Below are 18,613 nucleotides of genomic sequence, written 5' to 3' on the forward strand. Positions count from 1 at the left end.
AGTGTATACTTTGATAATATGCTTGGTTTCACATCAGTACTATCAGTCGATCTTCAAAATAGTGTTCCCCTATTTTCTATAAATGTGGTTTTATTCCAGAAGGACACCTCTCAACGTTTTGAAAGTAAACTAATGTTCAGGGCTTTATCTCAGCATATTGTTGAAATGTCTTGTTTATATGTCAGTTTTCTTATACTGCTTCATACAGAACACAAAAAACAATTGTTGATTTTTTATTTTTTCCTGGTTGACATACCCTTTACACAGAAAAGAATCCTAACTTTCAACTCCATTGACCCTATGTAAACTCTTCAAGTTCAAAACTGATTTTAAGTTTGACACTTTCTATTGCCTGCAATAGAAAGGTGAGGGAAATCTAAGATTAGACCTTCAAGTGTGGGAAAGAAAGATGTAATTGATAGAAAACAGGAGATGTGTGCCCCCAGCTCACTTCTACTGCAAAATGAAAACTACCATTTTGGACAGAGATCTTTTTAAAGACTGAAGAATACTGAAGAAAAAAAATTTAAGACTGTGATGAAAGTCCTCTTGTATATTTAACATGTTGACTAATTTATATACATCTATATATCCCTTAATGTAGAATTGGAACACATGATCTGAATATAAAACAAAATAATTGAAATCTGAAGTTTTCCAGAAAAATTTAAAGTTACATTTACAGAAGAATGAATAGTGTTTCCTAATTTAAGGAACAAGAATACTTCATAGTGTGGGAACTTGTTACAATTACATAATAATTTCTGCATTTACTTCTTAACCTTCTCTATCTCCCTTAAGAGTACACAGACATACAATGCTTTTTCTCTCTGTCGAAGAAGGTACTACAATTTCTAAAGCTGCCCATTGAGTGTTTCTGAGCCATAGTCAAAAGCTATTTCAAAATGAGGACAGATTTCTTTTCCCCCTGGGGACAGACAGCACGATGCTTCCTCAGCCCTGCATTCTAAGCCTTTTGTCCCTCAGATCTTGTTCAATCCTAGGCATAAAAAGATACTTCTTCCACTCTTAAAATGCTGACAGCAATCAAGGTGGGAGTACATCCATTTTTTATTCATTTCATGTTAAATTAAATCATCTGTAGTTTTTTAACAATGAATTTGGCCATACACTTAAAGAGAAACAAAACGAGTCCATTGGAAAAGAGACAACTACAAAATTGTTCTGATATGGGTCAAGAACTGGTCATTGTGAGTATAGTTGAATGTAATTATGACATACCTTCATAAAATCCTGGCATTGTCTCCACTCTCATCAAAGAGTGTGCATAGAGGATGCTTTAGATACCAATGGTTACAGCCATTTCATCTGCCTGACCCATCACTGTGTTTTCTCAAGGCTGGCTTGAGAAAACCAGCTCCCCCTCCATCGTATTTGCATCTGTTAGAGTAAAACAACAATGCATTCAGTTATTGTTGCAGAATTTTCCCAATATAGTGCCTTTTTCATATTCTCATAGAGTTTGAACAACCTGCAGATGAATTCTCACAACATCGCTTCAGACTTCCCACGTGGATTCAAACACAATATGCAATTATGTCATTTATATCAGTACAGAGAAACCAAGAAAGGTTAATGTTCCAAAGCTTTTAACGGAGTTCTTTCTGCATCATACCATTTTATTTCTCTGTGAGAAAAAAAATGCTGTTACAGATGGTAATAAAAGAACTGAACCAAATAGGCCTGGATCATATTAGTGATATTGAGTCAAGCCTTGGCCCTCGGAAATATCCCTAACTTGCTACAATACAAGCACCCATGAAGCTACCAACATTCTTCTTCACTGTGTTTGGATTTTCTACCTATTTAACTTCCAGGATGGGATGGGGAGAGGGAGAAGGGAAGTAGCACATTTTGCATGCGAATCATTTGCTTTATAAAGAACAGCAGTGTTGGGAGCGGCTGGGCCCGTGAGCCATGGCCGCTGAGCCTGCACATCCGGAGCCTGTGCTCCGCAGCGGGAGAGGTCACAACAGTGAGAGGCCCGTGTACCGCAAAAAAAAAAAAAAGAACAGCAGTGTTGATAAGTTTCAAAACTTTCTAATATTAATCCCATTTTGAAATGAAAATAAGAAAAAATATTTTAATAACTCATCTTGACTTAACTATTATATTAGTGTTTTGGGGATGTGTCTATGTGTCTGTGTGTGAATTTTTTATTGGAGTCACATGGCCATTGTAGATTTCTCTCCCCAGGACCAAGATTCCAGTTTGCTGCTTAGAAAAGGCTTGAGTTTTGCCAAGAGCAAATGCATAAACATTCCTATAGCATTACTGCTGTTCCCTGCCTGTCAACTGCCATACCAGGGCCCTGGCAAGGATAAGACTTCACACAAGGGAAGGCCAAGCAAACTTGTGGGTTTAGCAGAAGCCAGGGACTTACACAAGGACAGCTGTCAATGAGATACCAAGTTATGCAGCAGGAAGAAACATGGATCTAAGATGAGAGATGAAAATGGTACAGATGAACTTATTGGCAAAGCAGAAATAGAGTCACAGATGTAGAGAACAAACTTATGGTTACCAAGGGGGTAAGGGAGGGATGGGATGAACTGGGAGACTGGGATTGACATATATACACTACTACGTATAAAATAGATAACTAAGGAGAACCTACTTTGAGGTTAGATAACTAACGAGAGGTTAGATAACTAATAGATAACTAATGAGAACATAACTAATGAGAACTCAATGATCTGTGGTGACCTAAATGGGAAGGAAATCTAAAAAAGAGTAGATATATGTATACGTATAGCTGATTCACTTTGCTGTACAGCAGAAACTAATACAACATTGTAAAGCAACTAGTCTCCAAAAAAATTAATTTAAAAAATGAGAGATGAATGAGTAAAAGGAGGGCTGACAGAACTCAAGTTCTGAGGATCAAGATCTCAATAAAGACGCAGACGTAGAGAATGGACTTGATGACACAGGGTTGGGGGAAGAGGAAGCTGGGACAAAGTGAGAGAGTGGCATGGACATATATACACTACCAAATGTAAAATAGATAGCTAGTGGGAAGCAGCCGCATAGCACAGGGAGATCAGCTCGGTGCTTTGTGTCCACCTAGAGGGGTGGGAGGGAGACGCAAGAGGGAGGAGATACGGGGATATATGTCTATGTATAGCTGATTCACTTTGTTATACAGCAGAAACTAACACACCATTGTAAAGCAATTATACTCCAATAAAGATGTTTAAAAGAAAGAAAAAGATCTCAGCAGCAGAGATGGTGAGAACACTTGGGGCTATATCTAGGCACAGAGACACTTGAAGTCAAGGGTAGGAATCCAGAAAATTAAACATGGTACCCTCTTTAGCACAAAAAAGAAATGAACTATCTATGAAAAGATGTGGAGGAGTGGTGATTTTTTTGAAACGTATATAAAAAAATCACTGTGCTGTGTACCAGGAACTAACGGAGTGTTGTAGGTCAATTATACTTCAGAAACAAACTCACAGAAAAAGAGACTGGATTTGTGAGGTAGGGTGTAAAGGGAGAGGGAACTGGATGAAGGTGGTCAAAAGGGACAAACTCCCAGTTATAAGATAAGTAAGCACTAGGGATGTCATGTACAACATGATATATAGAATGAACACGGCTGTATGTTCTATATGACAGCTGTTAAGAGAGTAAATCCTAAGGGTTCTCATCACAAGGAAAAAGTCTTTTTTTCTATTTCTTTAATTTTGCATCTATATGAGATGATGGAGTTTCACTAAACTTATTGTGGTCATCAGTTCATGAGGTATATAAGTCAACTCATCGTGCTGAGACTTATCCAGAGCTATCTGTTGATTATATTGCAATAAAACTGGAAGGACAAAAAAAAAAAAAAAAAAGACACCATTGAGAAAATGAAAAGACCACTCAGAGAATGGGAGAAAACATGTGTAAGCCATATATTTGATAAGGGACTTATATCCAAGACATTAAAAAAACCCTTACAACACAACAACAAAATGACAAATAACCCAATTAAAAATGGGCAAATGATTTGAAGAGACATTTGTCCAAAGAAAATATACAAATAGCCAATAAGCATGAAAAGATGCTAAACATTAGTCATTTGGGAAATGTAAACCAAAACCACAATGAGATACCACTTCACACCTACCATGATGGCTAAAATCAAAAAGTTGCTCAGGTTGTGGAAAAACTGGAACCTTCATATATTACTGTTGTAAATGTAAAATCATGCAGCTGCTTTAGGAAACAGTTTGAGAATTCCTCAAAGATTAAATCCAGAGATACCATATGACACAAACATTTTACTCCCAAATATATATCACAAGAGAATTAAAAACGTCTTCACACAAAATCTTGTACAGAAGTGTTCATAGCAGTCTTATTCATAATAGCCAAAAGGCAGAAACAATCCAAACGTTCATCAGCTGATGAATGGATAAAGAAATGTGGTAGAGCTACACATTCGAATATGATTCAGACATAGAAAGGAATGAACTTCTGATACATACTACAGCACAGATGAACCATGAAAACGCTATGCTAAGTGAAAGAAGCCAGTCACAAAAGGTCACATATGTATTGACCCTTTGTATGAAATGTCCAGATCCACAGAGACTGAAAGTGAATTAGTGGTTGCCAGGGACTGGGGGAAGGAGGATGGGGAATGACTGCTAATGGGTACTGGGTTTCTTTTGGGGGTGATGTAAATGTTCTAGGATTAGATAGTGGTGATTGAGGCACAATTTTGTGAATATACTGAAAAAAACACTGAATTGTATGACTTAAAAGGGTGAGCTTTATGATATGTGAATTATGTTTCAATAAAGCTGTTTTGTTTATCAAATGGATTAAAGATCTAAATGTATTAAGACCTGAAACCATAAAACTCCTAGAAAAGAACATAGGCACAACATTCTTTGATACAAATTGTAGCAATATATTTTTTTGATCTGTCTCTTAAGGCAAAAGAAATAAAAGCAAAAATAAACAAATGGGACCTAATTAAACTTAAAACCTTTTGCACAGCAAAGGAAAACATCAACAAGATGAAAAGACAACCTATGGTTTGGGAGAAAATATTTGCAAATAATATGATTGACCAGGGGTTAACATCCAAAGTATGTAAACAGCTTGTACAAGTCCATACTGAAAAAAACAATCAAAAAATGGGCAGAAGACCTGAACAGACATTTTTCCAAAGACATACAGATGGCTACCAGGCACATGAAAAGATGTTCAACATCACTAACTATTAGAGAAATGCAAATCGAATCAACAATGAGATATTACCTCACATCTGTCATAATGGTCATAATTAAAAAGTCTACATATGTTGGCAAGGCTGTAGAGAAAAGGGAACCCTTGTACACTGTTGGTGGGAATGTAAATTGGTGCAGCCACTATGGAAAATGGTATGGAAGTTCTTCAAAAAACTAAAAATAGAACTACCGCATGATCTGGCAATTCCACTCCTGGGTATATAGCTAGAAAAAACAAAAACACGAATTTGAAAAGATACATGCATCCCAACGTTCATAGCAGCACAGCCATTTGCGGCAACATGGATGGACCTAGAAAATATTGTGCTTAGTGAAATAAATCAGAGAAAGACAAATTCTGTATGATATCACTTATATGTACAATCTAAAAACTAATGCAAATGAATGTATATGTAAAATAAAAACAGACTCAGAGATATAGAATACAAACTTGTGGTTACCAAGGGGAGAGGGAAGGGAGGAGAGACTAATTAGGAGTATTGGGTTAATAGATACAAACTCTGTCTCTGTCTCTCTGTCTCTCTCTCTCTCTATGTGAGGACACAGTGAGAAGGAGGCCATTTGAAAGCCAGGAAGAGAGCTTTCACCAGAACCCAACCATACTAGCACAGTGATCTCAGATTTGCAGTATCCAAAACAGTGGGAAAATAAATCTTCGTTCAAGTCACCCAGTCTATGGTATTTTGTTATGGCAGCCTTAGCCAATGAAAACAGGTGATATCTTTCAGGTCTCACTTCTCCTGAATGAATGTTCCTAAAGACTAATCTAAATGGGGTGGGAGGTGGGGAAACATAACCACTGCTTCCATTTAATCAGGTATGTTTGTCCAATAGGCATCGCTATCCAGACAGAGAGCATAGTTTTTGTGAAGGGCGGGGTGAGTGGTGCCTGAGTTGGGGTTAGGGGGTTCAATTCCATGGTTAGGTTAGGATTTCCCTTCTTGGAGGGAAGTTCCATTACCTATAAGGTTATAACCGACTTTCTATTAAAAGTGAGAATTAGGGTAGAAGGGTGGGAAATTAGGTAGGGAAACACCCTAGATCTCCTGGTGTGGTGCTTCCCTTGCCTGGGCCTAAATGCCCTGACAAGCTCAGCATAAATGGATGGATAGCTCTGCCTTAAAAGAGAAAGTTCTTGTTGTTTGGTCCCCCATTTATAACACAAACAAAGTAGTATTTTTATATTTAAATGTAAAAACAAAAAAATTATACATATGGGTGTGCAAATAAGTGTGTGTTTTTTCCTCAGGGAGAAAATACCATTCTGGTCACTGGGGAGTCAAATTTGAGATGAGAGGACTGGTTAGAAATAAGGATCTCCTTTTGAGTGTGGGGAGGGGGTGGGAGAGCCAGTGCTTGAAAAGTTGGCTGTTTGGGGCTGTTATTCCCTCACCACCACTTCAGGGCTTCTCTGTGCCCTGCCCACACTTCTGGGGAGGCTGACAATGGTTAGTTAACAGATGGAAGCCCGTGCTAGCAATAGCAGTCACCTGAGCCCCAGAGCTTTGGTTTAAAAGACACACATGAACACACAGGGGTTTGGTAATATGAGTTGGCTGGTCAACTTGAGCAAGTTACTGGGGTTATTTTCTGGTGGGACTAGCATGTCACTAAAGCAGGCCTTTTGATAGATTAAAAAAAAGTGTTTTTTAAAGCAAAACAAGTTTAGATTTTAATCATATTTGTAGGGTTTCTAAGTCTTTGTTTTACAGAATTGCTTGTTTGCTTCAGCTGTCTCCTTCCCATCTCTGCTCTTGGAGGAAATGGGAACAGGACTGGAGTCAAAACACTTGTAATTTTGTAACCTGGTGTCTATTCTCTGAGTGTGAAATATTCCCTTCCTTTGTTAAGATTCCTGAGGAGTTATTTTTTTTTCTTTTATAATAAAAACAAACCCCACCTTCGTCCGTACATTTCCCCTACTATTTCTGGCTGGTTTTGTGTTGCTGCGGCAGGCGGGCTGTGGTTTTCTCTTACCATGGCAACTTCTAATTGCCGTGCACAGTATGTTCAGAGTTAGGTAACTCCTCCCTAATTGTAAACAAACTGTGTTAAAAGCCCAGAGCAGCTCTTATAAATCAACCTAACATTTCATAAATAAATAAATTAAATTAAATTTTTATGTGGCAGATCTTGACCAAACTCTTCAATCACTGCCAAAGGCAAGAAAACGTATTTAGATATCTACAATCCAGCTTGCTTTGGGAACAAGTACTATGTTACTCTGAATGAATACCTATTCTTCAGTATAAAAGATGTGAAAAATCTTGAAGAATATAAAAGAAACTAAGGTGGTGAGTGTACCCACAAGTCCCCTCGGCCCTTCTCTGCTAAGTGACAATGCAAAGGAAAATAGAGGAAATATGGATAAATATGATGCTTTGTTTTTAAAACCCTGTCATCACTTCAAAGAAGAGTTGCCCTCTGGCTTTTCTACTCTTGTATTTGCTGAATAATTCTGCACTCATCATAGCCATTTCCCACTTATTCTGATTCTTATTTCCAGAGTAACTCAGCCTCATCGTCAATCTACATTCACAAGTTGCCCTAGTGGTTTTTTTTTTTTGCTCTTCCCTCAAGGGATAACGATCAGAATCTGGTGACGTGACCCAGGCAATTGCACACTGAAGCTTAGTGAAGGGTCAGCGATAAAGGTTTCCCCAGCCCTTCCTGGCCCTCTGGTCAGGGGCTGAGTGTGGAGGTGTGGGCTCACAGTCCTGCCTCCGTGAAGCAACCTGTATGTACAAAGTAATAAGATCAATCCCTCTGCTTCTGCTAGTTGCAGTAAGAAAATGAAGCTCTGAAAATTCTTTTTGGATGTGATGCTGAAGATGCAAAGAACAATAATAGAAGCTAAAATTTTCTATTTCAATTTCAATTAGAGGAGAATCTCAACATTCCCATAGGCATTAAAAGAAGGAAATCTGAGGACACCCTAGGAGAGAAGGAAGAGCGGGAAAAATAACATTCAGGGGCAAAGGCAGAAGTTAGAAATTATCTTGACCCCTAGGGTTAGCCTCTGTGGACCTCATGTTACTGAAGTGTCCCCACAGTGAACTGGCTGCCACGTCCTCCCAGCCCTGCATCAGCTTGCATTCTGTCTTCCCAAGATATCCTGTTCTAGAGGCAACCAGTCCTCCCCAGTACTACAGCTCATTAGAATGACTACTTGTACTAGGGCCATGTATTGAGGGCCTACTAAGTGCTACACACATTTTCTCATTTAATACTTAGAGCAAACTTCAGAGAAGTCCTTACTCTGACTTTTTTATTCAGGACATGGATTCAGAGCCGGTAACTAAGTTGACTAAGGTCACAAGACCAGCAAGGATGAGAGATGGAATTTTACCCCATACTTCTAGAACTATAGCCTATTTAGCCAGAAGTATGTGGTGCTATGTTGGGATTATAACTAGTAAGCAATTTGACATGTTATTTTATATTAAAATAAGCATGCATGGCTACCTTATATAACAATACCAATTTTATAAGGATTTTAAGATAAGATGTGGGACTTCAAAGAAACTTCTAGGTGTATTAGACCACCATGGGCTCTGTCCCAGGTCCTCTTTCAGTTTCATTCTCCTATGTTGTTGGATTGAAAAGTGTGGAGTATGTTCCTTCCATGCGACTACTTTGACAACAGAGTTTCAGCTTTTCTAAATAAATTTTCTGAGGAAAAATGGAAGAAAGCATGACAAATAAAATAGCAAAAGCTTTCACATAGGAGAATAATTTAAAATGTAGAGCTTTTGTGTTTTGGTTGACAGAAACACCAAGTTCTCACTTCATTCCTGTCTCATTGGGCACTAGACAAGACTACAAGGCCAGCCAGCCTGATGTGGGTTTGCGTTGCCATTGTGCTTATCTCAGAGGCTTTCTCAGGTTCTCCCCACAACCTCCTTCCTTGCCCCCTTTCAGGCATGAGCCCCATATCTGGCCCAGGCTCTGCTCCACTTCAGCTCCACAGCCATCCTGGCCCGAGGAAACACCAAATATCCCTACGACAAGCCACTGTACACTAACTCCACAGAGGACTTCGCCATCTGAAAGCCAGGGACACGGGCTTGCAGATGCCACCCCCATGATGCTTTCTTGTTACAGCTACCCTAGCACATAACTCACCCCTTTCCACCTTCTTCATTCCTTTGAACCATAACTACTGTCCCCACCACTATTTGAAAATTAGCTCACCTTCCAGTCTAAAAGAGCTCGAGAAGCTGGTCTCCTGAGCATTCCAATGGCTTCAAAGTCGGCTGACATCACCTAATCAGAGTGACTATCTCTTGACACTCTGGACCAGGCTATCACTACCTAGCAGGAGTGTTTTACCAAAGTAGGAAAATTTGGCAACTATAGCTGAGAAATCATAGGGTTTTACCCTAGGTTTTCATAATCGAGAAACCAAGTAAAAGCCTATCATATAGAGTAGACATAGAGTTTTTAAAATGGAGACAAGATCTGGGAACACATGTCTGAGCCACGTGTCTCCAGAGGCACAGTCTCCTTTACCTGTTTTTCTGTTCTATCCACTGGGCTCCCATCAAAGTCTCCAATCACTGAAACAGATCTTAAGGCAGTTTACAGGAAACGATGAATGAACTGTGAGCCCAAACATCCCTCCCCAAATTAGAACTTACTGACTCAAATGAATCTGCTGTCGGTGAAGTAGGTGGAAGAGCTCCCCGTGCAGGCAGACAGGCTTTACTCCATTTCCATCACCACCCTGCAAACTAGCAAGGCCGGCAGCAAAATTCATGAAATCACATGGCCGAATGCCATTCACCTGCTGTCCTACCTTTCGAAAAAGCCTTCATTCCCGTCAGTAACAGTGAAAGCAGTCTTTCAGTACCAAAGAATATATTTTTAAAACTATAGTGGAAAGTATCCAAATACAGAAGTTTTCTACCCCGCTTTTCCCTATTTTTGCTATGCAGCAAATTCTATAATGAAAAACTGGAAAGAAATAACTCTTCATTGTCCCCATCCCTTTCCAAATGAATTTGCAAATCTTCTGGTCTGCCCTTCAGTCAAAATTTTTCTAGTTTGGAAAGCCTGCAAGATGTGACCCAAATTCACCCCATTCTGCCTCCAATCACAAAAGCATAATACCCTTTCATTTTTTAAACGAACATGACTTTGGAGTAGAAGTTCTTTATTTTGATACAAATCTCATTCTGCAAGAAAACATGAATAGTCAATATTTCCTCATGTATCATGCTGTTCATCTACAATAACCAATTTATTCAGAGATGTATTACCTTACCCCAGCCTACGGCTTAGCACTGACAAAGCTGATAAGAAATTCACCGAAACTCCAACCCTTTGGGTTAGGTAAAAAAGGTACACGTAAAGATGTGCAATAGCTATCTTTTTATGTTACTGGAGATAGAATCACAGTGTGTTGAAACTGACAGAGCCACCTTACGGAGCCAAGTGTTGCCAAACCTGGCTGAGGGTCTCCTGGGCTCCCACTTAGGAGTGCTTCTGTTAAACAGAAACTGTATGTATGAAAATGCTAAGTCCTTCATATCTTTGACAAGTATGTGTCAGTGTTAAGTTACCATTAAATGCAAATTTGATCGTGCTTAAAATCGTGCTTAAAGCTAATATCACAGCATCAATTAGACTTCTGTATGCTTTTAGGAGGCTGAATAATTGCATTCACTTCAAAGCTACCTTGTGATATGTATAAAACAGAAATTTCATCAAGTTTAACTAATCACAACACAAGTCAAATTCCATTCCCTATATGTAGATAAAGTCATCCCACTGTTGTTTATTTACTTGGTTCCTTTTTCCTCTGAAGAATTCTGGTCCCTGAAATCAACAGTAACTGATTTATCCTGCAGTCATGCTTTATTTACCAGGCATGAGAAACTTTGGAAAAAGGGAGGATTGCCCATCTTTTAAACTATACTTTCAAACCTTAACATTTTTAATAACATAATCTTACAAATATACTTTATACATTTCAGTTACTCAAAGAGCATGCATTATTCAATTAGATTTGAAGCCTCTCCTCTTTCACTCTGCAAGGTTTGTAAAACAAGTATTTTCACTGAACAGAGGGAAAAAAATGAAAGCTCAAAGAAGTTAAATGACTTTCAAAGTTACTTATCTTGTAAGTGGAAGACACAATATCAGAATCTTCAGACTCCACAAAAAGTGTTCTTTTCATCAATAAAGGCTTTTAAAAATATACTTAGCTCTCTGCTTTATAAAATAGAAGGTTCTCAAAATATTTTTAAATTTTCTTGATGAATCAAAAATTTATGAACAACTGACAAACTGAACTACACAGCAATATATTGCTATTTTCTGCTCTTTGAAGTATGAAAGATTGCTTTCCCCAACACTGTATAATTCCAGAATGCTGTGCTGTTCTAATTGGTGAGCTTTAGTCTTAAATTGGCACTAAGAATCCCTAGAGGGTTACTGAGTTATGCAGAACCTAACTTGCCCTTACACTAAGTGTCCTCAGAATATTGTAGTGTTTGAATGGGTGTTTCTCTGTCTCTCCTCATTGTTATCTGGGGACACTCTCACCACTGATCACATGTCAGCAAGTTGTCCCACTACCATTTTTAATCCCCAAAGGTACTTCCAGTATCATCTTTTTCTGCTGTCCCTATTTTTCTCTGTCTCTGTCTTCTTTAGCCTTGCTAAGACTTAAGTCATTACATTTAACATCCAGTGAGAGTGTTCCTTTCTTCAGTTTGATAAATTATTACATTGCATTCCCTATTGCCTTTTTATCTTTGTATCTGTGACTCTTTTCAGCAATTTTTATCACTGTTCACACTTAGAATATATATATATTTAATTTTGAGATTTGAATTTGTGCTTGCTTAAAATTGTGGTTACAAATAAGTGGAGATATTGCTGTTGTAAATAGAACAAATTATTCCAAACATATAATACTTAAATTGCTTTTGAATTAATAAAATGAAATAAAGTGATAACTCTCAGTGGTAGATAAAGTAACCCAAGAATATTTGTATCCATTTGGTTCCTGAGTGAAGACTGTGGAACATCTCTAGTGGAATAATGGGATCATGGAATGTTATGGTGTAGAGAGCCTTAGTGACCATCTGATTTAGGCCCTGAAGTTCTCAACCTCTTTTTCTGAATCCACAAATACGATAATTCTCACAAATATTCCCAAGTTTATTCCTGGCACATAAGCTACACATCTATCCTTTTTTTCCTCCTACTCAAAATTAGCATATAGGAATGAAAATTATTGTGAATGATATTATTCTAGGGATAGCTACCCTAAAATAAAATGTCAATCCTTGGCAAATTTGGCACTTTATGTACGATTAGAAACAAATTAATCTCAAAACACCTCACATAGACTTTGATATAGCTAAGTGTTCGAGATGAGAGTCCAAGTCTTTATGCAGAAACTGGGTTCCAGAGAGGAAGAGTGTCTTATCTAAGGTCACACAGTAGGTGGTAGTAGTGCTAAGGTTGGAGACCACCTCTTCGAGTCTACTGCTGTTCAGAACATATCATGCTGCCTCACAATTAAAATTTAAGACCATGATCTATTAAAACACTGAAGAAAGAAAACACTGAATAAAGACAGTACAATGATTTTCAAACTGCACTATAATATTGGAGCAGAATATTATTTTTCTGCACAATGTAAGCCATAATAATTGTTTAAAAGTATTAATAGTGATAAGTTAACAGCCAGTGAAAAATTTCTACCACAGAAAAATTACCTAAAGGACAAAAAAAAAATTCCACAAAAAACTCTTTAAGTGTGACTAGTTAGCACATTTGCTATCATAAACATCCTATTTCTATGCCATATTAGTAAGAAAAGGTTCCAAAGCAATAGCATCGTAATAATCAATAAATATGTATGTGATGCAAGAGGTAATTTTGATACTGAACAAAGTAGTTTCCAGTAAGCTTGTATCTACATGCCCAAAATAGCAGATGGAAAAAAAAACTGTCTTCTTGCAGACTGCTGCCTTCTTGCTGTAGACAGAGGGAGAGGGACAGAGACAGGGACAGGGAGGGAGAGAGGTTGAGAGAGAGTGCACTCTGGGTCTCTTCTTATAAGGGCACTAATTACATCATAAGGCCTCCCCACCCTCGTGGCCTCATCTAAACCTAATTACCTCCCAAGGGCCCCACCTCCTAATAGCATTACATTGGGGGTTAGAGCTTTGACATATGAATTTTGGGGGAACAAACATACAGTCCATAACAAGATCAAAGTGTTAGGTTTTGTGATTTAATGGCAGAAGTAGATTTTTATCACCAGGTAATAATCAGCATACTTACAGTACCTTTTTATATATATATATATATATATATATATATATATATATATATATATACACATACATACGTATATATTCAAAAACACTACTTATAATTCAATAGAATGTGCCTTACAGGCGATTTTAATTCTGTTAGGCTATCTGCAGACAAACTGCTTGTCAGATACATGAAATATCTATCTCATCTATTTCTCACACAGTTCACTTACCTGCAGTGATAAACCTTATTCCACATATTCTTTGGGGGTGAAAAAATCACATTCTACTCTTCGCTTGATCCTGAAACACCTCCTCTATGCTCTGTTGCCCTTTATGGGTGACGATGCAGATTATATATACATATATCACATCATAAAACAAGATATACTTGACTTGAAACCATTCTGGCATCAAAGCAGTGTTTAATGCTGCTCATTTATCTGCTCTTTTGACATAGGATAGACAAATCCTCTAAATAAGCCCAGCCCCCTTTTAAAGTGCAGCAAACCAGTACACCACTGGAAAACAACTAAGACAAATCAACAAAATTGGCGTTGCCAATAAGAACTGTGTGATTCATCTTGAACAAAGATCCTGAAGGGAAAGAAAAAAAATTGACAGAGTCACAGACTGCAATGGTGGTTTGAATTGCACCCTCACCTAGCAAAGAAAAAAACAATCTTTAGACATGCAAATAAACATTTTCTCCAAAAGTGAAAGGCAAATTTTGTAGAGATAGTTGAAGGTGAATGATTAAACAATTTTTGTAAAAGCAGATTATTTTTTGGCAAGCTTTTTCTCTTGGTGCACGTTAGGAAATTCAGCATGCATTTAGTATAAACAGATTTAAATGTACTATGATTTGAAGTCTTAAATGTGCAGCTAAAATATTTAATGCTTCCCAGTCTATATATGTCAAGCACTTTGAACTTACAGACAACCATCAACAAATAATCATTAGCAATTCGTCTGGTGGAAAAAAAAAGGAAAAGAAAGGAAAACACCTAGACTGTTCAATGTCTTAAAGACATGAATCTATTTTAGAAAGAGTTGAGGCCAACTGAGGATGTTAAATAAATGGTAAGAAAATGTCTCAATTAAAATGTTTTGTTCCAAAGTTCAGCAGAATAGATTTTATTCTTTATTAGTTTAGTATTCTATTAACTTGTGTTAATCTGATTACAAAAAAAACAAAACCCTAACCATAAAAGCCTGCATAAAAGCTGAGAAATTTAGTTATATATACATAAAGTAATTTGAAGAATATTGACCAAAAAGGACATGTTAGAAAATAAATATTCCTTTATTCAAAACACCTTTGAATTCCGAATTCTAAACAATTTAAAAACTCAGTACCTTAATAAAATTTGAGTAGCAGTTCTAATATTTATTAGATATATATAATATTATATGTATAATACTCTAATAATATAGGGTATTTTAAAGGTATGAATTTTATAATTATTTTCAAATATATTCAAAACTAAAATATCAATTAACCCCATATTGAGTCTACTTTTAGTCATTAAATTCATTTCTTGTATATTATACTTAAGTTCATAAATTATTAATGTTTTATTTCTAAAATATTTAAGAAACTAATTTCAGAGTTGTTCAAAGATCATTCAACTCCAGGTTTATTAATCTGTACCTTTAAGAGGAGAATATTTCTAAGCAAAACAGGACAAACTTAGCCCCTGCCCACTTGTCTAAAATTAATTTAGATTTTAGGAATTGGTATTGGCGTGGTTTTATTTCCAAGAGTGTAAACTCCAAGATGGTATTTTTGTCTGTTTTGCTCACTATTATATCTTTAGCATCTAGAATAATGTTGAGCCCACGATGGGTACTAAAATCTTTGTTGAATGTTGAATAAATATATTGTATTCCCAGCTCTACTCCTGGAGAGAGTCTGTTATTCTTTTCTTTGGAAGACAAAGGCTTGCAGCAGAGAAGTTCTGCAATTTGACTTTTTTCATATGGTCCAGACTTGTCTTGGTCTCAAAGTTAGTATTTTCTCCAGTAATTGCATGCTGTTATTTTCAGAAATAAGATTTTAGTATACGATGTTGCTTTTTTTTTTTTTTTTTTTTTTTGCGGTACGCGGGCCTCTCACTGTTGTGACCTCTCCCGCTGCGGAGCACAGACTCCGGACGCGCAGGCTCAGCGGCCATGGCTCACGGGCCCAGCCACTCCGCGGCATGTGGGATCTTCGCGGACCGGGGCACGAACCCGTGTTCCCTGTATCGGCAGGCGGACTCTCAACCACTGCGCCACCAGGGAAGTCCTACGATGTTGCTTTTAATCACGTTGAAGTGCAGGATCTTTTAGAATGCATAAAGTCACTTGGGTATACTTAAAGAAAAAAGCTCCTTGCTAAAACTTCCTCCTCAAGAAAGTTAACTGGCTAAGTGCAAATGTTCCAATTTATTCAGTGTAACCAGGAGACTGATGTGACTGAAATTTTGTGACTGAAATTTTAAAAATGTTCCAAGGATTAGCATTTCAAAAAGACGTATTACTAAATCCTTTTTTTTTTAACTCCTCAGGCTCAATTTACTTTGAGAACATTTCTCAAACATTAGTAGAAATAAAATATTTCAAAAGATAAAATAAAGAAAATCACAAAGATTAGAAAGAGTCACTTTTTTTTTTTTTAGCATATCCACTGACAGAAGTTAATAAGTAAAACACTGCTTGGAGTTCATCTCCTTTGAGGCAATATATTTCAGAACTCATATAAGAGAGATCACATTGCACATTTTGTTATCTATTACCCAGAAACAATCCATCATTTTTTATTTCCCAGAAACTATGTTTAGAGATACTGTATACATTCTTTAGCCTGACTTGTAGTCCTGGATCTCTGTTAGATGACACCTAAAATATGTTACGGGAATGTCTTTACACTTACTGCTTCCTTTTAATCTTTTTAAAACTCTGTTTTGTGCTTTAAGAAAATTCATTCTCCTTGTTAAAAAATGCAAACGTTAACGAAATATGTGAGGTAGAAATTGAAAATACCCAAGCCTCAAAATTAATAACTATTAACAGGTAATGAACATGCTTCCTAATTTCTTTTACTCCGCATATACTAAAATGTGTGTGTTGTGTGTTCAGACAGACAGCTATGTATGTATATTTTTACAAAAATGTAATCATACCAAATATATTGTGTACACACTATATTATGTACTATATTGTGTGCTTTTTGGCCTGACAACATATCTTGTAAACCTTCCCATGTCATTACAAGTGGATAAATCTCATTTTGTGAAACAGCACCTACTATTTTATAACAATACTATAAAATATCAATATTTATTTAATACCAGACTGATATGTAAGTTTTCCTTTTTTTTCCCCTTCTTACAAGTGAACACTTTTTTTTTCTTTGCGGCACGCAGGCCTCTCACCGCTGCGGCCTCTCCCGCCGCGGAGCAACAGGCTCCGGACGCGCAGGCCCAGCGGCCATGGCCCACGGGCCCAGCCGTTCCGTGGCATGTGGGACCCTCCCGGACCGGGGCACGAACCCACGTCCCCCGCATCGGCAGGCGGACTCCCAACCACTCCACCACCAGGGAAGCCCCACTTTTTTTTTTAATATATATATTTTTAAATGTATTTATTTATTTATTTATGGCTGTGCTGCATCTTCGTTGCTGCACCCGGGCTTTCTCTAGTTGCGGCGAATGGAGGCTACTCTTTGTTGCGGTGCACGGGCTCCTCATTGCAGTGGCTTCTCCTGTTGCAGAGCACGGGCTCCAGGCACAGGGGCTAGTTGTGGCTCACTGGCTCAGTAGTTGTGGAATGTGGGCTCAGTAGCTCCACAGCATGTGGGATCTTCCCAGACCAGAGCTCAAACCCGTGTCCCCTGCATTGGCAGGTGGATTCTTAACCACTGCGCCACCAGGGAAGTCCCACAAGTGAACACTCTTGCATTTAGATCTTTCTTGTGTGTTTCTGTAAGATGAGTTTTCTAGAAATGGAATTTCTGGGTCAAAGGGTATATATAATAGCCAAATTTCTCTAGAAAAAGATGGTATCAATTGACTCTTTCACCAGTATGAATGAGAACATATTTCACTTCACATTTGCCAGCATTAATATTTTTAATAGTTGAAAATATTTTAGGTGATAAATATCAAATTTTAATTTGCATTTTAATTATTGCTAAATTTACTGGTTAATGTAGTTTATTTCTTTGTGGATTATTTAAGTTGTTTATTTTCTAGTTTGGTTGTGAGATATATATATGTATATATATTGCCATAGAGATGGTTTGTGTCATGCTTAGTAAGATCTTCCTTATATACAAATATATACAACATAAACAGGTGGGAGAGTAGCCTCAAAATATTTAGCACTATCCCAACTTGAGTTTAGATTTATGCACTAAAATGGTAGAGATAGATGGATGATAGATAGGTAAGAGATAATGCTATATATTCCATGCAACTGGTATGCCTATACTAGTATGTACAAACAATATCAATTCTGCACCTATGTTTTCTTTTATTTCTTTCATGGTTTAAATTTTTACATTTAAGTTTTTATCCACATGAAATGTATTTAGTATAAGGAGTGAGGTAGGGATTATAACCCGACCTCCCAAAAGGATAATTATTCTATTATCATTTATTTATTACATAATTCATTTTAATCCCATGATATGAAATACATCTTTGTTTTGTATAAATTGTACAGATATTTCAGGGTGAGAGTGTTTCAGAAAGACAAAGCAGCAGCAAGGAAGCCAGTGTGGTGGGAGAGGTGTCAGCTACAGCAAGAGGAGCAGGAAATGGGAGGACTCATGTCATGTAGGACCTCCTGAGCCATTCTGTATCTGAAGAATTTTTTACTGATTTCCTTTGCTTTGTTGGTTTATTTGTTGATAGCTAGGAATCGGTATAGATTTTTAAAAATCTCCCAGTTGATCTCATTCTTACTTGCTCATTGAATTGTCTTTTCTTTTCAGATCAATTTTGATCATTTATATTTTTAAAAAACACCTACCTTATCCAGGACTTTTCCCTAATTCATTAATATGGAAAGGTGCAA

At 37.3% G+C, this 18,613-nt stretch overlaps 1 long non-coding RNA gene across 1 annotated transcript in view; it reads right to left on the minus strand.

The window, feature by feature from the left end:
* Positions 1–1,202: 1,202 nt before the first annotated feature.
* Positions 1,203–18,613, minus strand: part of LOC125960731 (uncharacterized) — a 58,541-nt gene continuing 41,130 nt past the window's right edge. Inside the window, exon 3 of the long non-coding RNA XR_007470700.1 lies at positions 1,203–1,401. This is a non-coding gene — a long non-coding RNA (uncharacterized LOC125960731). The remainder of the gene's footprint in view (positions 1,402–18,613) is intronic.

This window comes from Orcinus orca, chromosome 12 (genome assembly GCF_937001465.1).
Source record: "Orcinus orca chromosome 12, mOrcOrc1.1, whole genome shotgun sequence".
Classification (NCBI taxonomy): Eukaryota; Metazoa; Chordata; class Mammalia; order Artiodactyla; family Delphinidae; genus Orcinus; species Orcinus orca.